The sequence below is a fragment of the Haemaphysalis longicornis genome, unplaced genomic scaffold (assembly GCF_048455015.1).
Source record: "Haemaphysalis longicornis isolate Haplotype H1 unplaced genomic scaffold, Haemaphysalis longicornis Haplotype H1 scaffold_2, whole genome shotgun sequence".
NCBI classification, from domain to species: domain Eukaryota; kingdom Metazoa; phylum Arthropoda; class Arachnida; order Ixodida; family Ixodidae; genus Haemaphysalis; species Haemaphysalis longicornis.
The window spans coordinates 153,609,114-153,634,241 of record NW_027526295.1 but is presented as its reverse complement, the minus strand read 5'-3'; the positions used below and the strand labels follow the sequence as shown (position 1 = coordinate 153,634,241).

Genomic DNA, 25,128 nt, shown 5'->3' with positions numbered 1-25,128 from the left:
GTGAGCGGGCACCGTGAAAGCGCGTCTGCGTCGAGGTGCTTGACTCCTGACTTGTACGTAACCGTAAAGTCGTATTCTTGCAAGCGCAGCACCCACCGACCAAGTCGCCCAGACAGGTTCTTCAATGAAGACAGCCAGCACAATGCGTGATGGTCTGTAACGACCGTGAAATGTCGGCCGTAGAGATATGGCCGGAATTTTTGTACAGCCCATACAACCGCCAGACACTCTTGCTCAGTGATTGTATAGTTCTGTTCCGATTGTGTCAGAGAGCGGCTCGCATAAGCTACGACTCGTTCACGCAACTGGGCATCTCGCTGTAGCAAAACGGCGCCGATGCCTTGCCTACAAGCATCGGTATGGAGTATGGCGGGTTTTGTGTCATCGAAATGACATAGTACTGGTCCGGAAGTAAGTGCCTGCTTGAGGTCTTCAAAAGCTTTTTCGCAGTCATCAGTCCAGACGAAGGAGGTTCCGGAATGCAGTAGCTGGTTGAGGGGCGAAGCCAGAGTGGAGAAATTACGGACGAAACGACGAAAATATGATGCTAGACCGAGGAAACTGCGAAGGGCTTTTTGGTGTTGGGGGCGAGGAAAATTGGCGACTGCGGAAATTTTGTCTGGGTCGGGCCGGATACCATCCTTGCTGACGACGTGACCGAGAACCTTGATAGATTTTTGGGCGAAGTGACATTTGTTGGTGTTCAAAGTCAGGTTGGCGTTAGCCAGACTAGTCAATACTTCATCAAGTCGTAGGAGATGTTCAGAAAAACTCGACGAAAAAATTACGATGTCGTCAAGGTAACATAGGCATGTCTTCCATTTAAGGCCGCGAAGGACTGTGTCTATCATGCGCTCAAATGTAGCAGGGGCATTGCACAACCCAAAAGGCATTACGTTAAATTCGTATAAGCCATCTGGAGTTGCAAACGCTGTCTTCTGTTTGTCAGACTCGTGCATGGGGATCTGCCAATAGCCAGATCGCAAATCCAAGCTCGAAAAATATTGAGCGCCTTGCAAACAGTCGAGCGCATCATCTATGCGCGGCATCGGGTAGACATCCTTTCTTGTGATCTTATTCAAAGCCCGATAATCGACACAAAAACGTACTGAACCATCCTTCTTCCTCACCAGGACGACGGGGGAAGACCACGGGCTGGAGGACGGACGAATAATGTTGCGTTGAAGCATGTCCCCAACGTTTTCTTCAATCACTTTTCGTTCCGACGAAGACACGCGGTACGGGCGACGACGAACGATTTGTGTCCCTTCCGTCTCAATACGATGTGCTGCCACGGATGTTTGCCCTAGTTTGCTGGAAAAGCAGTCAAAGGAGTCCTTGTGTTTTTCCAGGAGCTGAAGAAGGAGTTGTGTTTCCCTTTCTGTGAGGTCTGTGCTTATAGTAGCCGCCAGTGGGGAAAGTGATTGTCCAGAATTTGAAGGCCGTGAAACAGGGAATACCGAGCAGAGGGGAAGAAGGGACACGGCTTCGCCATTCACAACAGAAGCAACGTTGGTGCCTTCGGGGAGCCTAATCGGCTCGGAAGTGGCATTGGTAGCTAACAGCGTCGCCGAGCCTTCCGTGAATCGTACGAGACACGTTGCGATGACGACTCCTTTGGACATAAAACGCGGAGATGGAACTATCATCACGTCACCGTCCCTGATCTGCGCCGAACGAACACAAAGTAATGTTTCCTGGTCTGGATATAAAACGCAGTCGGCACTGGCTGTTAGGTGCATAGTAGGTTGCACCTCCGAAATGCTGGGATGCTCAGTATCTGTCATTGCAATTTGGGGTTGGTGACAAGAAATGACGGCGGAGGCGGAGGACAGAAAATCCCAACCCAAAATCAAATGATAAGCACAGGGAGACAACACTGCACACGGAATATGATGGCGAAGGGCACCGATGAAAACCCGCACCGTGCATTGTCCGGAGGGCCTAATCACACTGCTGTTGGCTCCTTGTAAAGAAGGTCCGTTGTATGGTGTTCGTACCTTGCGTAAGCGTGCACACAATTCCGCGCTTATGACTGAAACACTAGCACCAGTGTCAATTAGGGCATCGATGCGAACACCTTCCACTAAAACAGACAGCAAGTTCGACGGACGCTCTGGAGGACTTGTAAGATTCGCAAGAGATGCAGTTTTCCCTCCCAAAACTGCATTAACTAGTTTTCCGGGCGGTGGTCGGAGACGTAAGACGCAGGGCGAAGAGGCGATACCGAGCGGCGACCTGGTGAAGGCGAGCGGGGTCGTTGTCCACGGGAGCTGCGGGGAACGTCGCTCGACTGAGGCGGAGACGGGGAGCGGCGGGAAGGCGACAGGTACGCACGCGGCCGGTAGCCGTAGTAATTCGGGGCCAGGTGTTCGCGTTCATAGGCGGCGTAGCCACGTCGTTCATCCCGTTGGCGACGTCGACAAAACCGGGAGACGTGACCTCGAATGCCGCAATAGTAGCACACGGGGCGGTTGATGGCGGCATCCTGGCGGGCCGGAAAGTAGGGCGGCGAGCTCGGCACACGAGGCATGGCCGCCACATAGCCAGACGACGGGTGAGCCGTGAGTGGGGACAGCGGCAGGGGTGTCCGTCCAGCGACCTCAGAGTAAGACGGCGTTGAAGGAGCCACAGGATGAACAGGAGGCAATAGCACCGGCATGGCGGCAAGCTCCTCTTTAACCATCTCGCGAAGGCCAGGAGCAGGAGATGTTGAGGGGACACCATGTGTGCAGTGAGAGACGTCGCCATACATTTCCTCGCGAACTATAGCGCGAATCATCGCACGAAGTTGTTGTTCGTCTCCGAGATGATGAGTAGACGTCATGTCCCGTGGAAGGCGGATCGACTGACGTTCGTCGAGACGCTGACAGGTAGAGATCACGTCAGATACAGTGTCCAGGTTCTGAAGGACAAGTGCGTTGAACGCGAACTCGCCGATCCCCTTCAGAATGTGACGGACACGGTCGGACTCCTGCATATCATTGTCGACGCGGCGGCACAGTGCTAGAACATCTTCGATGTACGAGGTATAGGTCTCGTTAGCTTGCTGCTTGCGGACATCCAGTATCCTCTTTGCGTTGTCGCTCCGAGCTTTAGTGGAGCCAAAAATCTTTCGCAGCTCCGTAGTGAAGCCAGCCCAGTCGGCAAAGTCGTGTCGGTGGTTTAAATACCATGTCTCAGCGACTTGCTTAAGAGAGAAGCCAACGTTCAACAGTTTGTTGTGATCATCCCACCTATTGAACTGGCTGACGCGGGTGTAACTGTCCAGCCACTCCTCCACGTCTTCTCCCCGAAGACCATAGAAGTGGGGCGGGTCGCGCTGGGGGCTGGTCACGATGCACTGCAGGGGCGCTGAGACAGCGCCACTGGGAGTATCTTGCGACATGGGCATTGGTCCCGAGGGCAAGCGGCGACCGGAACGGAGCTCCAGGGGTGTCGAAGGAGAGGTACAGGTCGGGATCGAGTTGCAGCTCCACCACTTGTGAGGCCGTAGATAGCAGGCGACCAGACCGTGGCTTCGTAGCTCCTTTATTCGGAGGCGAGTCGACCAGAACGCAAGATGGCGATCAAGCCCCAGCACTGATGATGATCTCCGAAGAAGCGGGCTCGTCGATGATGATGAGTTTGTACAGGAAATGAAGAAGTGATCACCTCAAGCCGGTGGTGATGATAGTGGGCAATTGCTACCTATGGTGGCATACAGGCTGTAGCCTCAAACAAAGCTCACAATATATATATATATATATATATATATATATATATATATATATATATATATATATATATATATATTGAAAGGCTAAGGCACGGGGAAGCACAGACCGTTTATACCGGCTTTGCGAAAGGAGCAACCAGGAGAGAGTCCGATGAAGATGACGCTCGCGCGAGGCACGGGATGTCGGGGTGACAGCCGGTGGGGCGTGAATGAAGGTGATGCTGATGATGGCAGTGTTTCTGGATACTATGAACTGGGGGAATGACCACTGTAACGATCGGTATGAAAACATCGCTCACAATATATATATATATATATATATATATATATATACACACCTGCGTTTTACATTCCCAGAACTGACTTGGATTTCCTGGGGGAAACGCTGCCTGAGCAGGTAGACAAAGCCACGGAAACTACATACAAGGAATTTACAGCGATAATATACAGGTGCACACAGTGTACATCCAGTTACCCAGTCAAGGTGAAAATAATCTGCGCAACCTACAACCTTGCACAAAGAACCAAGGAGACAAAACGAGTTTCTAAAAGTACAGCTAATGTAGGGCGCCTACATATCTGTGAACACGTATAGGTTAATAAAGAGTAATTGCAATAAAGATTGCAGGCGCTCACAACGAGAAATGCGCGCACAATCAAAGACAGAAACTGTAACAGACAAAGCACTTCGATCACTCCTTGACCTAAGTGATTGAGATTAGCCTCCATCATTCATTACAGGTATACACGAAACGTGCCACTGACGAAAGGGGTGGGAGTTTATATGCGCGTATGATTGTGCATTACGTCCGTCAAAACGTTTCTAGTTTCTCGGCTCCTTCATATCGCTTTCTTCGTGCGCGCATATATGGAAATGCGGGCCGGAACATTTATTCATGCTCCACGCCTCTAGGTGGCGGGAATTCCTTTGCTCGTTCCCTCCATTTTATTTCTTTTTGTGTGTGTGTTTGTGTGAGCATGTACTCTCCTTGTAGCGTTCTGATGTATGCTCTGCCATTGTCTTCCTATGGACATCCGTTAAAGCTCATCACCATGCACTCGCCGACTGTGCATTTGGTATTCAAGAACAGCGGTCGACTCGAACAAAAATTTCTCTAGCCGCTCCGAGCAAATAACAGAGGCATGTCTCTGCGCTAGCGTCAACGCAAAGTAGGCCGACCGCCCGCAGCTACGCAGGGCATCCGCTGATACTGCGAAGAGCGGCTTATTAAAACTGGGTATGAACGCACTCATTTGGAAGCATGCCGGATGCATTCACCTCGTCACAGCGGTTAATATTCGCATCACGGCGGCTGCAGCTCGCGCTCCGCCCCGGAATTCCGTCGGTCTCTCCAGCCGGTCGGTAAACAAAGGGGAGCGGCGGGACAATGATAAGGAAATTGATATGCTACCTTGCTTCTCCGTGAATTAAACAAAGAAAAGGGAGCTGAGGTCAGGTCGGAGATTACGGTGTTAACAAATGAGTGGGTTGAACGAACTTTGACCCCTCTTGTCGATGCAAAACCATTGGCCGTAAGCGCGCGACGTTAAGCGTACTTTCCTACGTGCGCACACCCTTCCCCCTAATTCAGTTCCCCATATTTTGTGTGCTTAGTTCCGAGTGTATTATTACGGGGACCACCATATCGGCGACGTTTTCAGGCATGGGCGGTTCTTTCAGCGCTGGGTTGTCGGACAGGTTACTCGCAGCTTCGGTGACGTTGTTGCCCGAATGACGTGCGGTTGAGGAGGAGACGTACTTCCCCGCGGAGAAAGCCGCGCGAGTTACAGAGCTCTCGTTGTGCACGTACCTACTTTGGTAGCCTTGGAACGGCTTGGCTTTGGAGGAGCTTCCGGGCTGTGCACAGTGCCGTCGCGAGGAACACCGGGCGGCGAATGGCGTCAGCGTGGGGACCTACTATTGAGGGCCATCTTATGTTATCTTGAACCATGCATTATCGTGGGTGAACCCCACCCAGCAAGCATTCGGTGCTTAAAGCCGTACGTTTATTCAACAGCGGAACAACGTGGAACAATTCATGAATAAAGCTCTACACCGTACCGCACCTCATTAACCGCACGTAATTCTCCAAGCCATGCCCACGAACCTCATCACATTTGTATTCGCTGTAAAACTGCCAAAAGAAAAAAAAAACGCAGGTAACGTTTTTCTCTGATATGAAGCCGAAAGGAAAAGAAACCACTCAAACTTTCCCAGATTCTGCGCCAGGGTTGCCACGCCTTCGTTATATGAGACAGGAATTACACGGTTAAGGTTGTGGGCAGCGTAAGATAACTTATTCCCACAACTCACGCCCAGTCTCACCATGGCGTCCATGTTTTTTTTTTGTATTTATAAACAAAGAGAGAACTACTTACGGCAAGTCCACGTTGGCATAATAAATCACTTCGGAAAATTTATAATAAATGCGCACAATCTGAAACCACTTTTTTTTTCTTATGCAGATAATATTTCCAGTGGTTATTTACGCGAGTGCATCAATTACAAAGTATAACACAAGATAAAACTACGCCACAACGATGCAGCAAGGTTGCTCTAATACAAATGAGGAGGGATTTGAGGATTCCTGGTAGGCATTTCCCACCCAATGCTATAGGGGCATTGCGTGCATATTGGCTGAAGTTCAATCTCATGGAAGATTTACGGCACCCGCTTCAGCGCTCAGCTGCAAGCATAGCTGGGTATTATTCTGCTCACAGTTCCAATGTTCCGCCAGGCACAATAGCCGCAAGCGGCAACTCGTGCCTTTCTTTCAATAGGCGTGGCGCCGCACACGCGCTCCATACATTACGCGCTCCATAGACTCCATACATTACGTCAGATGGCAAAAGAACATAGCAAATGAAACATGGACATTCTTACTGCCCGAAACACAATAAAAAATTTGGCGCAGCTTGCACTAGTGGTGGAACGCTGGAGAAATAGCGGAGATGGGTGTCGACCTATAGCTTCTTCCGGTTCTGGCAAGTTTTGCTAGGCTTTGCTAAGTTGGGTTAAATTTTGCGATGTTTTTGCTATACTTGGCTATGTGTTGAGGGGACAGGCCAAGCTTAGCCGGATTTTACAAGGCCGTTCCCGTCGGTCCCCCACACTGACAGCGGATCCCAAGGGGTAAGAAGCTAGGTCGACACCCGGTTCCGCTGTTTCTCCAGTGTTGTACCACTAGTGCTAGCTGCGCCAATTGTTCTTTGGCTTTTTAGTAGCCCAAGGAAGACTGTCACCTTTAAAATGGTATAGTAAGGGGTGCGCATACGCATATGCCACTTACGCTCACACTTGAGCCAGTTGAAGGCCTTGTGCTAACACTATAGAGCAGGGTGAAAGCCGACTTCCATTTTATAATAACCTATATGCGATGGTGTAGCCTTCACAGGTGGTGCCGTTTTTGTCTTGGTATTTTTATAACGCCACCGCACCATGCTCAAGCTTAAAAAGCCCTGCCATTAAAATGCAGTTTAGAAAAGTGCAACAATTCTACTAAACGTCTTAGTTATTTTTTTAACTAATTTGTGACTGCTTTGCCTATATAAGAAACCGACTTGCGAATCGAAATATTTTAGAACAACTTTAATCGAACGCTGAGTATCTGCGTTTGTCGTTGACTAAATCTTGCTTAAGTCTGGTTTATTCGCCTGTACTTATTTTGTTTTCGTTTGTGGCCAAGGAGGTGTCATGTATATTCCCTGTTTTCGTTATTCCTACTCTGGCTGAATGCGTGCTTTTGGTTCATTTCGTTTGACGCCAATTTACCAACTGATGCCATGTGGAACTTTGTTGCTCGTAAACATTCTCCCATAAGTCACTTTTACGTATTTCTAACTGACGTTTGAAAATTGTGGTGTGTCTTATGCTCCCCAATCAGCCGTTGCAATTATACTCCTAAAGGTTGCAACGCCTCTCGCGCAGATCGGTGTGTGCAATGTCAGCCCGCAGCATCAACATGACACATGCATCCATGACCTCAATGCCATGTCGTTTGCTTCGCACCAGCCGTTCCTCAGCGGCTTATCGCAATGCCTGAGCCGCGTCTGTCCTCAACTAGGCCCGGGATTAAACCCTCCTTATTGTCGGGGGACGACTGCAAGCTCGTGCTTAGACCCAGATAAGGTTTTGCTCTAACAAAACTGAACCCGGCCAATCTCGCTGGAGCCATTCTACAGGAAGCAACTTACTTTTCGCGAGACTGACATTCGCATGACGGTATATATATATGCAGAAGATTGTGAGAACATCCTCCCCGTGCGACCCCTCACCAGAAAACGCACGTTCCCTCAGTTAAATCCGTCAGCTAACAATTGAGGGGAGAACCCATCCGAACAAGATCGCCGAACTCTTCCGCGCAGCCTCGGTCAAAGAAGTGATTCACGACGAGCGACTACCCTGTATACATATACCGTCAAGAAAAAGCAAGTTTGGTTGATCTTTAGTCCCCGGTGTATACAAGTTCCTCACGAGCCACCGGGAGGTAACGCCATGACGGCGATCCTTCCCTCACAAGGACATTTTGTTATGACGGGTGTTCAGGGTATTAGCGTTGTTTTCGTTTTTCCTAATCCCGCTAGATAGTACAATTCTTCCTGGGTGGTGAAGTGAAATTCCACTCATGTTGCTCAAGAAGCTGAGCAAAGCAACTGATTCGTTGCCAATTTTTCAGTTGAAGTTTCAGTTTAAGTTTATTAATTATTACAAAACAGTGGTGCGATAATAATATGATATAGACGAGGGTACCTAAGTTAAAAACTGCAACAGGAGCCTTGCAACAGGATGTTCTTGCACGGGAGGCTGACAAAAAAAGGCTCACTCGTGCGGACCCTGATGTTCGATCTAATCTGCTTCAGGAAGGTGCTAAGACCGTGACGCAAGCGAGTCCAAAAACATAGCCAAGGGGACCAACGGCAATCGCTGAAGACCTTGATCTGAATTTACCCGAAAGTGACAAACGCCCATAAAACTGCGGCAAGAAGTGAATTAGTTCCGACCATCTCTAGAAATGGGAAGGGAAGTCAAGTCAAGAACGCACCACTATAGCTTAGGGCCCAAAAGTCTTCAAAGCGTCTTCAAATAAATCATTTCAAAAATATCCAATCCTTGCGTTTCTCAAGTACATACCACAAAAAAGGCAATTCCTTTCCAAAACTTGTGCCTGTCGACCTTATAGCTGAGATGTCCGATGTTATAATGAGAGACGAGTGTCCCCGACTTTTTTCAACTTTTCTTCGTCTTCACTGCTCTGCGTTTAACGTGGTATAACGTGACCGTCGGCAAACCTGCTTTCCCTGCAGACGTGCCGATTCGCGGCACCGCCAATCACAGCCTGTTCCTGTTTTATGATTGCGTGTGGAAGGCGTTAAAAAAGTAAAGGCACTAGTTTACACGTCAGAAATTGCTACTTTCCCTTTAGGCACGGCATGACCTCCCAGCCAGCAAATACAGCGAACTCTACATCAAAAACCGACAGCGGGACGGGGCAGCGTTAGAACAAAGGTCTGCTAAGCGTCCAAGCCACCCTCACCGTATAACGCTGCTGTCAGCGCCCACTTTACAGGTGCAACTCAATAAAAGAGACCGGAGTAAGAGAGAAACGGGGAGAACAAGGCTGTGCGCATCAACTTATCTCACGCCCTCCGGTCAACCTTGGATGTCAACGGTGCTCCGTCGTTACGCGCTGAATCGATTAGCAATTAGGGCATCGTCTCGTTACGTCGTCCCCGGGCGCAACCTGCATTCGCTCTAACGAAGCCGCCGGGATATTACAAAGGCTGCATACAAGCAGCTCGCTCGCTCGGCCGTCCGGTTTCCTTTCTTTTCTTTTAGCGGCGTTCCTCTCGCCGTCTCTTTAATTCCTCGTTCCGCTTGCCAAGGATGTCGGCTCGCTTTTCCGGCCTTATCTGGGTTCGCAAGGAGGAGAGTTGTGCCGCGCGCGTGCGTTCGCGTGCGCACCGCATAAAAAAGCGGGCAGCGGGCACGGCTGGACGCACCGCCGCTTCGTGGCTCACGCTAACCGCTGCGGGATCGGGTTATCAAGATCGCAGCGATCAGCACGGGGTGTTCAGTTGGAAGAAACAGAAAAAGGAAATTTTTCTGCGTTAGAGCGGCTTTTTGGAGAGTGCCTTCGTGTCCGCAGGCCCGGCCAAGTTATAGGGTAGTCGCTGTTTTAAACGCGGGCGCTGGTTGTGTAGGCATCGGCGCTCCGAGCGCTGTCTCGTGCGTATACCTGAAGGAATACAGGGAGTAACTGACTCGCGTCTCGCTTTCGAACAATGGAAATGGTGTGCAGGAAATGGGATACGCTACACTGCGGGCACCCAAAGCACAGGACTGAGAACTCCGATGGAGGCAGTCCATAACGTGCGCAGAAGTGCACTTGGGAAATAAAACAAATTTTCTCTGGACATTTTTGGTAGCGAAAATAACAATTTCGTTTTTTGTTGTTGTTGTTGTGTCCGCCTTCCTTGTCCGGCGTGAAATTGACATCGGGGAGTGTACCGGCAAGCACAATTTGGTTAAACCACGGAAGAGAGCATGTAGAGGTGCTACAAATACGTTGGGCGTGTGTGCGAGCGCGTGGGGGAGAGAATAGTAGCATAATACGACGCAAAAGACGAGGACAAAAGAAATTTGGCAGACGTGGTGCCTGTCTTTGTTCTTTTCGCCCTCCTTCTTTGCGCCGTATTATGCTTCTATGGTCAATCAGCTCCCCGACCTGCCCTCGAGGATGAGAATGTGTGGGGAGGGGGTATTTTTGGGACAACAGCTGGTGTAGTCATCCATTTGTGTTAGTGGGGAGTGCACTACATATTAAAACGACTGTGCTCATTTGCAGGTGACGAATATCGTGTCCTGTATGGCTGTCCGTGCTTTCATGTGAGCGAAGCGTCCACATCATTTTGGCGACGGAGCAAACCATATTTGGGGTTTGCTGAGGGTATGAAGGGAACCAAAATCCCGGGCCATCTCCACTAACGTGAAACCTGGGGAGGGGTGAAGCATGCAGTGATAAACGTATACGTTCTTGGCGCCTTGGAATCTTAGCCAACGGAGATGAAGCCGCTGGGGGGTACAGCTATAGAGCTTTGCTGTAAAAGTTTGTTGTCCTTGAAGCACTAAGCTCTCTAGCGCGAGGCGTAAACGAGTCTCCCGGAGTTTTCTTAGTACGCGTTGTGGGGAAGGGCGCGTTTCAGGGACAGTGTGGTTCTGTCCGTTATAATGAAGAACGAAGGCGATAAGTGAGCGCAGTGCCTGCTCCGCCTCGCGTCGCCTCAACCCAGTGGGTTCAATTAAACCACTCGTGGTACCTGTCTTTGTAGCAGAAGGTGACGTATCCATGGTTCAAGCGAAAAAATTGTGCGCGCATAAGTAGCAAGTTCCGAAGTCCCTACACCACAGCTTTGACCGGCTGTTCGTATACGAACTGCCGGTCAAAGTTGTGGTGGAAGGACTTAGCTTAAAGGGGCACTGACACAAAAATTTTGCATCTTGTTTTTTTTTTTTTGTTGCGATAAGTAGCTAGTGACCTACTTATAACCTGTAGAAACCTCATTTGCTTCAGCGTGCGACGGTTGTTTAATTAGAGGCATTTTCAATGCGGCCAGTCGCAGTTTCGGTTTCAGCGAGTGCCGCGAAACGATGGATTTTGTGGATTTTGTGTGAACAAAGCTGACCACGTGACCGTCGGAGGGATATCACAGAGCAGAGCCGCCTTAGCACTGTCGAATCCGCATCGACGGCAGTTTCTGCGAATGCCCCCACGTACTGATCTCGTGAGGCGCTTAATTAAAAAGCGACCGTGGATGTGACGCAGGCGCTGCGAGTGCAAATGCTACCGCGGCTAAAGAACGACGCGCGACGCTCGAGACGGTGGGTGGCAAGACGCGCGCTGGGAGCAGCCGGCCGGTCGGCCTACAGGTCCGCCTACAGATGTGTTCGGCTTAGCACTGCGGCGGATATTCGAGTGCCGCTCTCGTAAGCGGTGCAGATGACAATTTTTAATGCAACCCGCCACCGCATCATTAACTCCTTTCTCATGTAAGCCACCATGGTCGGGACTTGGGGACAATTTCGTGCAGCGGTAACAAGCTATCACTCGAGCTACCTGCGCCGGCCTGGGCCACTCCGCGGCCGTGGCCGCCGCCTGCACAGCGACCGTGCGGCTAGCTCAGTGGGCTTTTCGTGCCTCCGGCGCATTTTCGCATCCAATGGTAATAAACAGTAATAGAAACAGAGTGCCTGGAATCGCCGTAGAACTTTGGTCGCGGCCAGCTGCCCGATTAGCTGACGAAATCACGGCGCCTTCGCCGCCAACGATCGGGTCGTACGTTCTCGAGAGCAGAAGCTCCGCCCTCCGGCCCTCCGATTGGAGCGGCGAGCCGGGCGAGCCGGCGAAAAACGGCGGCAGTGCGGAAGCGGCAAACACGAACTCGTGACGTGTTTAAATGTTGTTTATTTACACCATATCCTCGGGATGTCGATTGCGCGTGGACCTCTGCTGGCTGCTCGGTTGCGTTTCGCACACTTTAAAATTGATTTTAAATATGTTCTAGGCTGTATTCGCCGCTGATATTTTGCAAATGATGTATATGTGTTCCCACCAATCTATCTCCGAAGTTATCTCGCCTTCAAAATTTTGTGTCAGTGCCCCTTTAAGCAGCCTCTACCACGGAGGGTATACGCTGCGTGGTAGAGTAGAAGCTAAGGGTTTTAAAATGTATTGGGTACTGTTAAGTTGGTAAACCGACCCGGAAGTTCCCCGCGAACGTCGCTTACACCGCTACTGTACACCTTCCTGAGGAGGAGGAGGACGAGGAGGAGGAGGAGGCAAATTCTATATTCCTATAATATGACGTATGCCGAACGTTACAACGCATCACAATAGCAATCATCAGAACCACCTCGTCAGTAACGTGAAGGTGCAGACTGATGAACGGAATCAAGAACCCTCAAGCTCGAGGGGATGAGAGCAGTGCGACGGAGGGGACGCAAGAAAGAAGGAAGGAAGGAACAATCTTTATTAAGAAGGAAGGGAAGCGATGGAAAGAAGACACAAACACTTGCTCAGTCTCTTTTTTCTTGTGTCCTGACCATCGCGCCGTTTTCATCCCTTTGGTTGTGTATCAACCAGCCCATGTTTCAACACTTTCCCGCTCATGAACGGGGATTCACCTTCCCTAACGTGAGAGGTGGTATGCAGGGTGTGTTTTCGTATTTATGAATAGACTTGTTATTACATTCTTAGGTTCTATTTATTTCTTATAAAAAAGGAGTTAACCTTGCTTTTTTTCTGTGCTTGTTTCACTTCAATGCGTCAAGTCACCGAGACAGGATTGAGCAAATAGGAGCTAGCATGCCCGCATGATATTCCAGTAACGGCAGCTTGATGTTTGTAGGACGAGAGAATGAGGCGTAAGAAATTGTGCACAACCTCAGGGGCTGTTGTAATATGAACGCGTCCTTCACGTTGCTGATACCTTGACAGACCATAACTATAGAAAGCGTACAGTGGGTAAACGCTGATGGTGTTTCGGAATACAGTATGCTTGACGTTATGGTTTTCTTTCTTTTTCTTTAAGTTATCGAGTTTAACGTTCAACGCATTTACACGTGGACGTGTGCTTTAACATGGCTAGGGGCGAGGGCCCGTTTGACATCATTCTACTTTCCCACGTGTCCTCATCCCATTGTTCTAAGAAAGTTTCAGCATGAGTTGGAGCTCGTGAAAATAAACTACTGCTAGTCGCATCACACGCCATTGTTTTATCGAACGATACTAACGACCCCATGGCCCGTGTCTTTACGCGACGATTAATACATGTTTCGCTGCTTTCGCGAATCATACCTGTGCCTCATTAGTGCAGCAGTGCAACGTCATAGCCTCTGTGCCATCGCGATGGGTGCACATGGCAGGTGCAACACTTTTTGCTCAGTCTTGTTTGCTCAGCCATAATTCAAATTTACATTTTTGGGGCTTAGCTACCGTCCGAAGTTACATCTGGGCCATGAGGCGCGCCGTAGTTGAGGGCTCCGAATCAATTTAGACCACCTGCGGATCCTCAACATGCGCCGAAATGTCGACACATGCGCGTTTTCGTTTTTCTCCTCCGTCACTAAAACGACCGCCGCTGCCATGATCAAACCGGGAGTTTTTGGGCCCAGCAGCACAACGCCTTAGCTACTGAGCTGCTTCGGCGGGTTCAGCCCAAACTGCCACAATCCTAAGGTCTCTGGTTATATATCGTTTACCAGAGAATTATAAGGGAGATTTCAGCGCACGTACAGAAAATCAAAAAATTGGCCGCGTATCTGCTCCTTTCGTTGCAAATGTCGTCATAAGACGCTAGTCTTTGTAGGCATTTGCCAAGGAAATGCCCCCTTCGCTTTCCCGCTCACCTCTCATGCTGTTCCTGTTCCGCCGCGCTCATCCCAAAGTAAACACACTAAAGGTTTCCTCAAGGCTATTTGAATTTACCGCGTTCAATTGCTACAGGCGGGTTTCCTCGATGCCAGCGCTGCAGTACGGCAGAGACGCGCGTGAATGGAGGCGGCCGACTACAAGGTTTATAGAACCGCGTGGCCGTGCTCCACGTGCGTTCCAAGCAGAACGTGGAACCTAGCTAGTGGAACCTTTCGTTGCTGTTGCCGCGTGATTTTTCATATGCCGCCAGGAGGCGGCGGTTTTCTGCAGTAGATGTAGAATATCATTTGCTATCGAAAAACCAAGCATCTATGATTTTTTTAATAAAGGCACACTGTAAATATCCCTTGTGTACTAATTTTCTGTCTTATATTTGCGTAATGCCTTGTTCTTGTTCAACAAAGTTGACAAGTATGAACATATAAACCGGGCTTAGACGTTTACATTTGGCTGTGAGTATATAAGACTATTGCGCAGTAAGCCTTTACTTTGGTCGGGTGGCTGAATCGAGTTACAGACAGACAGACAGACAGACAGACAGACAGACAGACAAACAGACATAGAGACAGACAGACATACAGACAGACGAAAATTTCTGGGTTTAAGTAGCCCAAGAAAGACTATCGTCGTTAAAATTTATTGATTGATTGTAGGGTTTAACGCCCGACGCGACGCAGGCGATGAGGCGCGCCGTAGTGGAGGGCTCCGGATTAATTTTGACCACCTGGGGATCTTTAACGTGCGTCGAAATCTCGAACACACGGGAGTTTTTGCTTTTCGCCTCCGTCAGAAAAGTGGCCGCCGCGGCCGGGAATCGAACCCCCGAAGAAATAAAAGACAAAAACCAAAAATTGTCTTTTTTCTTCTGCCACCCGAAACCCTATTTGTTTAGCGCACTTTGGTTGTCGTGGCTGTTGATGATGTAGCGAAGATGGCGACGACATCCTCCTCATTGAGATCAAAGATCCTGTAAGCCGTTCCAAAGTATCAGATTTCTGCTGCAGTTTGTTCAGTCCTCCCAATTTTACATTGTTATATCTGATTCTGAACCAAACAAAAAAAAAAAACAACTTTCGTTTGGCCTCTAGATGCCCCGTATATATGTTACAGCATCTAATGGGGGTACATACATTAAGATTGTGATCAAACCCACGGAATGCCTCATCTTCTGCGTTCTCTGATCAATCTCAGAGCACCCTGTTGGCCATGACTTTGCGGTATTTTATGGACAAAGCGATTCTCGGTCGTTAAACATCCGAGCAAAATTGTGTGCTTTTTCTTCAATGCAAAAATTTATCAATTCATTTTCCCGGGTTTTTCTGGGAGTTTTCTAGTTTTTTTTTTTTGTTTTCATGAGGAAGTTTGCTAAAACGGGAACAACAATGAGTGACTACATGCATACGATGCAAAGACTATATAAATAGCCTCTCAGAAAGAGGAAATATTCGCGATATTTATAGGGAAACTGACGGGCCGGTGGTTCCGTGTTGCAACTTATGTCAGGGTTTCTTTCCTTGATGTTCACCAAGCGTAGACATCTGCAACAGCTTTCACGGTCCTAAGTTCGGCGCGGAACGGAGGGAAAGAGAGGAGGGAAGTTAATGTCAAAAGCATCAAGTTAGTAACAAACGCAGAAAATTGAAATCGTAAAAACCCTTCAACGCGTAACAATTTGCCCGTAGCAAAAAAAATGTTCAGCGGCCGTATACGTGTAAAAAGAAATGCGTTAGCCAGACGGGCAGATGCCTAAATTTCCGCCATCCCAAACATTGAGTCTCTTAAAAGGCCACCGTATTCGCATTATCACTCCACTGCAATAGGGCACATGCCAACCTAAGCTTGGTGACACGGTTACTGTTGAAAAGCAAGCGAAGCTTTCAGCGCTTGACATTATACAGGGTGTCCCAGCTATCATGCACCAAGATTTAAAAAAAGAGTAATGCGTAACTCCAAGAAAACCTAGTGCATAATGTTTGCAGTACTGTGGAGAAGCGGGCAGCATTTTTTTCGTTAATTAGACTTAAATAATTAATTTTAATTAATTATATAACTGGAAAAGTACTCTCCTAATTACTAAAGTGTCAATGAGACACTTGTAGGTACCCACGAGGGGCATCTAACTGCGGTATTTTCAGCGACGAACTAATTGCGTACACATTTATTCTGACTGATAAAGAAAACCCCCGAAATATGAACAATACCCCGTGACGGCGCCTCCGCGCGCATCGTAAAGCAATGCCCTCAAACAGGCTGCCTCTGAGTTAGTCAGAATGAATTAAACAAAAGAAAAAAAGAAGAAATCGCGACCAAGTTCATGCCTTATCTGCACACGCGCCCCGCGTATCTTGGTGTTGCTGTTCCTTCCATGCATGCCATTATCAAGGTGATGCGCTGTCTCTTCGGGCGGGTGACAGGCGAAGCAGTTGCTTTCAATCAGCTTATTTGGGGACGCTGCTTTGGAATGCGCGGTGAAGCGCCGTCACGTGGTATTTTTCATATTTCGCGGGTTTTCTTTATCAAGCAGAATAAATGAGTGCGCAATTAGTTCGTCGCTGAAAATACCGCGTTTAGATGTCCCTCATGGGTACCTACAAGTGTCTCATTGACACTTCAGTGATTAGGACAGTAATTCGCGAGTCAGATAATTGATTAGAATTAATTAGTGAAGTCTTATTAACGAAAAAATTACTGTCCGCTTCTCCACAGTACTGCAAACATTATGCACTTGGTTTTCTTCGAGTAATGCCATTGCTCTTTTTTTAAACCTTGGTGCATGATAGATGGGACACCCTGTATAGTTTTCCGCATTACGAAAAGGGGAATAGCTGTCTCAGCCATCTGCAGGTTATGCTATCAGAAACTGAGCTTGCCTTTTTAAATGCGGTTAGATTTTTTTTTTGTATCTATGACGCGTGCCTTGTGATTATATGCAGTTTTCTGCCCTTGATGTTACACATTGAATTCTTTTGTTACATAGCGAAGCTGGATTTGTGATACCACCATTTGTTTCACGTATATACAAGTACGTTTTCTTAATTAAATTTTCAATTGGTATCTCTTTCTCCTGTACTTTTGTGGTATTCGTTTCAGTAGCGGTTTTCCCATGATAAACATATACCAACAAGCAGAACTTGAAGTTATTAAAATGTTGTCATATGTTACGTAATCACCGAAGAAGCTCAGGATGTGATACAAAGAAGTTCAATCTATGACCCCCTTGTCCAAAGAAAAAAACATTCTGTGTGCGCAAATATGAACATATTGCGCATGCGCAATAGCTCAGTGTGCACCCTTTAGCTAGCTAAGGTATCCCGAGATGATTGAACTCTGATTGTAGGAAACAACAAAGTAGTATCGCTGGGTCTTCGGGTGTTCGAAAGCCTGTAAGAAACTTAATGGCAGAAACAGTGCCCTATCACCCATTTTCAAGTGTTTCTGCGTACTTGTACCTTTAGGAGGAACCAAGGGAAATCCTCCCTCATGTCGCAGTTCCCTCTCGTACCTCTCGCCTGTTAAAATTTCGGGTATGTCTGTACATTATCCTGTCATGAGAAAGTATAATCTGAGTTTAGTGCAAGGCTATTGGTGGTGCTCACTAAAACGTTTAGCTGTCAATTTCTTCGCTTGGTAACGCTAGGAACGGCCATGTCCCTGCCTCTTCGGCACAGTCATGGCGCGGTTTGTGCCACTGCAACCGCGCCCCGCACAACAAAAAAGACAGGTGCATGCGTCGTCTGCCCAGTTTCAACCCGATTGCCAACGGGGGTGTCAACAGAAATCTTATTGACCGCACTCACATTGGAGTCAAGGCATTTGCGTTCGGTGGGGGGCAGTTTGGAACATCAAGCACGGACAAGTAGCGCCATCTCGCAGAGCCCGACGTAACCACTTACGGCGCACACACATGGTTGCCCGCATGCGTGCCACGCCAGTGAATACAACCTATAGCGAGGCACACCAAGTCGTAAATAATACAAGACGAAGAATTGGAGAGCTTGAAAATTTTCTGGGAACCTCCCAGTTGCGGTACCCCGTGACGCAAGCCAAAACAAAAAAAAAAGGCCTAGATCTAGAATATCGGAAATGGGGATTTATAGTCTTCCTATGAAGCAACTTATTATCATGAACGCTATCTTGCAAGATTTGTTGTGTTTATTAGCACGAGGAGTGGATGCATTTTACGAAATGCCTTAAGAGGATTGTCTGTTCGCAAATGGCTTGGATGATTTTCGTGAGGGCTTCCTTCGTTTGGCGAAGTAAAGTGGCACACGAACTATTAATTAATGCATAGTCAACTTCTTATTATTCGTTCATCTACAATGCGTTTGGTTAAAGGCTTGTGAGTTACCCCAGCCCACGCAGTGTGAACCTCCGCGTGCACATTACTGTTGTAACGCGGGATATCAGCGTGGTAAGACCCCATGCTGCTTTTGCACTTAACTTTTTGTGTGTGAGATAGGACCGCACAACTTTTGTAGCCATTATTAACATTGAGGCCCCACTGCGCTTACGAGATTAACCAATGCTCATCATTCAAGCTTACACGTTCACAACCTGCCGTTGAAAGATAAAACGTATCATTGGAGAACCGCCTATTTGGCAAAGTCCCATGAACCGCACGCCACACGTTGGGCTTTTGCGTTGTTTGTCTTGTTAACGGAAGGGGATCGCGTGCAGTGAACCGCTATGCTCCTGGCGCTACTTGGCGACAAGCGCGCACATCGCGGCGCACGTGGTAGATAGCCATCGCGCGCACTTCGCATGCTTAAGAGAACGACATTAGCGCTCAGTGTAATGCAGTGCGCTCGCAGTGCCTCGAAGAGGCTGACCCAGTCGACCCTCGCCTACATACTCGGGAAGACCGATCGTCCTCGAGCGATATGGAGACCAGCCGGGACTAAGGGGTAGAGGCCTACCGGATCAGCCGGCCTGGTGTATTTCGCAACTGAGACAGGTGCAGCAAGTAACTGAAGCGTCCGGCGCAAGTATGATGCGCGTCTCAAGCAAGACCTTGAGAACGAGTCGGAGTTAAGGGATTCAGTTCACACACAGGCTACGCCCTCACTGATAAGCCCTTTCAAACAGCTAATTTTTACACGCTCTCTGTCATCCGTCTCGATCCCCCGGTTCCTCTCAGGCAAGGGCACTTAGTGTATTTTAACAGGTTAATCCACCAGAATTTTTTTAAAGGAGCTACTAGGAAGCTGTGAGATGTACAGAATGATCGGTAAAGTACGAGTGTTTGACCGTGGCAGGTGGCAGTACTGGTAAATTCTTAGGCTCGCGTGGCCGCCTGTTGTAAACATATAACGGCAGAAATGAGAGATTGATTGATTGATTGATTGATTGATTGATTGATTGATTGATTGATTGATTGATTGATTGAGTGAGTGATTGATTGATTGATTGATTGATTGATTGATTGATTGATTGATTGATTGATTGATTGATTGATTGATTGATTGATTGATTGATTGATTGATTGATTGTAGGGTTTAACACGCCGACGCAACGCGGGTGATGAGGCACGCCGTAGTGGAGGGCTCCGGATTAATTTTGACCACCTGCGGATCTTCACCGTGCGCGGAAACCTCGAACACACGGGCGTTTTTGCTCCATCAGAAAAGTGGCCGGGAATTGAACCCGTGATCTCGTGCTCAGCAGCGCAACGCCTTAGCCACTGAGCCACCGCGGCGGGTGAAATGAGAGAAGTACGCTTACGCGAAATGAAGGTTTCCTATCTGGAACGACTCTTTTACCTACACGTCTCTTTTTGTCTTAATTCTTTATTATAGTTGTTTCATTACCGGTATGTGCCTTTAATTGCATTCCTAAGCTTCGAATACACTTCGAATATACATTTTAATTGTCGTATGATTCCGTTGCATTCAAATCTTAAATGTAATTAAATCGGCTGCTCGAGTTTCTAATCATCACGAAGCTTTAGGTTCATGATGTTGGTTTACATGGGGACTGCTCCTATTGTCCTGCGAGGGTAATCTCGTCGTCCAGCGTTGGTACTCGCGTTCTTAAAATCCCGCTGCCACGCCGTTAAGACGTGCTATTTCTGTCGTAGAAGTGACACTAAATAGGTACTCCATTTTCAGGGGTATAAATAGCATAAAGGAAACGCGGTGAACTGTGCGCCTTACCGTGTTTAACTGGCATAACCAAGGAGTGTGGCAAAGGAAGCTCCATGCACAGCTTCCTATATAACGTTCCTTAAAACGCGCCGGCTCCTTGATATCAAGAACTTTCCGCATAGTATGCTCTATAGTTTTCCTGGTCCGGGCTTAAATTTCCTCCGTGACAGCTCGGACAAAATAAAGTTGTTCTCTCACTCACTCCCTAACAACTAATACTATACTGTGGACTAGCAAATATTTTCCCCGCTTGACGTTCGCATTTCGTGTGCTTGTGACTTTTCCGAAAAACCTTAGTTGCACTCTTTCGTTTGTCATCTTTTTGCTTTTCGTGCACTCTGTTAAAGACAAACGTGCGAGGGTGTGAAGACTTAATGTAATGAAGCTAATCTTTTTTTTCTGAATGTCGGACACGTCGGAATTTTGAGAAATTGTAAAGGGTTAGAATACTTGTAGAATGAAGAGAGTATATATCAGAGCGCAAAGACTCTTCAGCATATGCAGAAGTTATGCACTATCATCGAAAAGTAAAAAAACAACATGATTTGCTTGCTTCGTTGCAAACTACGCTCAAAAGCAGTAGGGTCGCTGAGAAATCGGCAGAGATGGGGACCACAAGGCTGCTATGCCAGGCAAACATTAACGCACTTTGGTGCATATGTTTGGCGACGGAACCCACCACCGCGGTCTCTCAACATGCGTGCTGGTGGCGTCGCGCGCACCTTGTGGCTCCCACGGCACAATTGTGCAAATGCGCCGTCACTGTAATTACAACCACTGCATACATCGTATACGTCCGTCGATGTAGGAATACGGACTGTTAATACAGCGACTGCCACTAACGAGCACGCGCCGTGCACATAAAGACGCCATCCATCCTGGCAAAGGCCGATACAGACGGCCCATCACGACAGCGAGTGCAGTGGAACGAACGCGCGTGCTCTGCGTGTACAGCTACCGCATACACAACGCGATTCCCAAATATCCATCTCTCCCCCCCTCAACGGAACAGCCACGCAAAGGAGGGTTGCGCTCAGACCAATGCGCATGCGCGTAGTGTGCGGTCAAATACGGCGCCACGTCGTTGCGGTGAACAGCTGCGCCAACCCCCATGCATGCGCCCATATGCACATGAAACGACTGAACGTTTTCGTCGAAATTCCCCAAGGATACCCAGAGTTTAATGTCCTCGTTCGTGTGGGTAGCCATAGCGTTGTTTGGGTTTACCTCAGCAGTGATATATCACCGCACCCATTATTGGAACTGAGTCGCGCGAATACTCCGACAGAAATTGCCACAGAGTCGTTGTGTTATATTTATATTTTCATGATCCCTGTCAATTTGTTCATTATTGTACAAAACAGAGGGCCCCACCTTATTGGCAAGAACAAAATGAGGCAGATGACCGTTTAGGGTCAAATTATGGGCCGAAGCTATACCTGGGCGATGAGGCACGCCGTATAGTGGAGGTCTCCAGACTAATTTTGACCACCTGGTGGTTTTTAACGCGCACTTAAATCTCGACACACGAGCATTTTCGGCTTTCGGCTCCGTCTAGAAAGCAGCCATTGCGTCTGGGATCAAACCCACGTCCTCGGGTTCACTATCTCAACGCCTAATAGCCACTGCGCCACCGCGGTGAGGGCGCCTCGCATGCCTCCGCAGAAGTTGGGAGACAAAATTGTATGAAGTGTTCAGATGTGTTTCCTCTTCCTCTAACGGAACACGCCCTGTTAGGCGACATTGGTTACGTCACGCGTCTGTGTTGTGGAAATCGGTTCCATAGCCGGTAGTCCTCAGCGAACCCCTATCCCCGCCCTAGCGCCCAACTCAAGTGAAATTTCAGAGTTTCTATCTGTCTGCTGCTGACAAGCTACATACTTGGGCTAAATGGACGGTTTAGCGCAAAAAAGACGAGGACGGTGGCAAACGTGACAGGTCACGTTTGCCACCGTCACGTTCAACGTCACCGTCACCGTCAACGTCACGTCTGCCACCGTCCTCGCCTTTTTTGCGCTAAACCGTCCATTTAACTATGTACCAACTCGCCCAACAGCACGTTCTGTTACATACTTGGGAACTACAGTCATGCTAGTATAGTTGTTTTAGCTGATAAACGTACTGGCATGTGATTCGGGCCATAAGGAATCAAATGATGCTGTTGTCCACTTACTGCACAAAATAACAAGTCGTTATCGAAGGATCTTGCGACGTAGACACCCGATGACAGGTGATTCGAGCAAGCAGTGACATTCTTGTGGCTATGTAACTTTAATAAACAAAAGAAGTCGACAAAGCACAGGAAAGACTTTCATTTTTGCGTTGTTTAAATCTAAGTGAGATTATTACGGCCCTAAAATGTGTACGACACATGCTACATTGCCAAATTAAAAATAGAACGGCCTCGTGGTCTCATCAGCCCCAACCTCCCGAATGCCTCCCCTCATAATTTTCGCGACAACACCTCAAAAACACGTCTTGTGCGCTTAGTGTCTATTCACCGAGGAAGTGTCATCCACATTAAATTATGGTATACTGCCATTGGATAAAGGCCACTTCAGATATATCCAATGTTGACGAAGTAAAGAAGTTCTCGCAGCGCTATTGCTAATTTTCTTTTACTAGAATAATTTTAGAGGGGGTCACGTTTCCGAAAAAGGCTATTAGAAGCTACTGAGGTCAGGTACTTTACGGGGACGCAAAAAAAAAAAAAAACGCGCTAGCAGTACGTTAACTGAGAGCGCATTATAACAGCAAACTTATATTGAAAAAGCAATAACTACTAGGTTTCTTCAAATGTGTGCCAACTAGAAGTCCGAAAGAAGTCCTCAAACTGTTTATTCGGGGCCAACTCCGAAAAGGGTGGGGTGGAAGGGGGGGGTGGAAGGTGGGGGGGGAGTAAGCAAAGGGTAGTGTGACGGGAAGTTCAGTGAGGAGTGTGAAAGGGCTTCGACTAGAATTATGTCTGAAAGTTCGATTCGGAGTAGGACCAGCAGCATGGTAAGGAGGGTAGTTGAAAGAAGACTGAGAGTGAGTGGCTGAACTATAGTGTTAAAAGGGCAATTAAGTGAGAGAATAATGAGAAGTTATGGTACTAAAGTATTCTTCCTTTATGGCGTGTGCTGTTTCTTTAAATTGTTCTTCAATGTGGAAAAGCAGGGTTAATAACATTCTGAACAATTGTGAGCTAAACGTCACTCGAGATGTATCAATGAGTGTCTATAAATCAGCAGGATCGCTTAGTTAAGACAACGTATTCGAATAACGTGTCATTTTAAAGTGTTTTTATGAAAGTGATTACAAGGATTGTAACAGGAAATATTTACCTCTACGACATGTGTCTCGTTATGTGGTATTAAGAATTCAAACACACAACGGGAGATCCACACGATCACGGTAGGTACCGGCATATTTTAATGAGCTTCCAGATGATCTGTTTTTGATAACTTTGCGAAGTAAGCTGAGAGCGGCCAGCGAGTGTCCTGTGTACTTCTTCTTCGTCCGCGTCTATTTTTCGCTAGTAAAATGCAGTGAGAGCGGCCACAATTTCTTTTAAGGACGACTGAGCTGAAGTGCTCAGCAATGTCTCATTTTGTTGCACCTTTGTTTCTTGTTTGTTGTTTTCCCTATATTTTGTATTTGTATTTCCTCTAAGCATTCCTCCGGTGTTCTTGTTTTGTATTTTCTCTGACGTGTTGTAACTGCCCGTTGTACGCAATCAGTTTGTGAACTGTCGCTGCTGCAGGACGTCGCCACACAAGCCTACTGAAGGCTTAGGCTTGCCCACCATTATATTGCTGTACATGGCGGAGTTAACTTAATCTTTTCTTATCTTATTTATATCCTCATAGGGTAAAAAACGATATCCCAAAGCAGGCAAGTGAGTAGCTAAACCATTTACTGTAAAGTCAAAATCCTTAGACTTGCCGGGCCTCTGCCTCCTTCCCTGCAACTTGACCTAGTACTGCTGGCAGGATCACATGCGGTTTGTGGAGTGAAAGACAATCGGGATTAAACCGACGCAAAAGTGTGGAAATAGGAAAGAGTTGGATCATTGAAGAAAAAAAAAGGGGGGGTGGGGGAGGGGGAGCAGACCTAGGCGCAGACGAACACGCCCACGTGCACGCCCACAACACACATATTTGACAACGCTTCCGGCATTGCTTTTGAAATAAAATTCTGTGCGAGTACTCGCTCATCACGCTTCTTCCGCCTCTCAACACACTCGACATTTTGAGATCAACGCCACGAGCCAAAGTCGCAAGATAAGAGATGGAGGGAATCATACAGCTTACGTATTCTCGCATCCTCCCCGTCGTAGCACGCCACTCAACGGGGCTAATCCATCAGAAGTGCCATCATCGGACGCGTCACAAAACTCGACCACTACCACTACCACGACAGCGGCGCCGCAGGCACATCGGGACTCCCACCACGCGGCCTTCGTCGAGGAATCCGGAGGCCACAGAACGCACTGGCGGAGCTATACACTTGTTCCGACAAGGACTCTTCTTCGCTCAGCGGTGGAGGCCGATGCAGCGGGATCGCCCGAAGAAGACGCGACAAGCACTACACGGGACAGTATTACACACACAACTGGACTAAGTTGACGGGGCGGTCGGTGTTCCGGTCGGCCCGGCCTGGCCGCGGCGCGGCTCAAGCCCTGTCGGTTTCTGGCGGCGGCCGCTGCGCTGAGACGGCGTGAAACCTGCTCGGCCAGAATGCGCCCGACAAACTGGGATACCCGGTGACGCTGGCACTGTACGTACCGCCGCCACCACCACCACCACCACCGACGCGGCCAGCAGCACCGGCGCTTACAGCTGCCAGCCGCACT

General features: G+C 48.2%; 1 protein-coding gene across 1 annotated transcript in view; it reads right to left on the bottom strand.

The window, feature by feature from the left end:
- The window catches only part of LOC144169350 (uncharacterized), a 112,681-nt gene extending 88,007 nt beyond the window's left edge, over positions 1 to 24,674 (bottom strand). The window contains exon 1 of the mRNA XM_077698452.1: positions 24,587 to 24,674. The gene's annotated coding sequence lies outside the window, so the exon portion shown is untranslated. The remainder of the gene's footprint in view (positions 1 to 24,586) is intronic.
- Between the last annotated feature and the right edge of the window lie 454 nt (positions 24,675 to 25,128).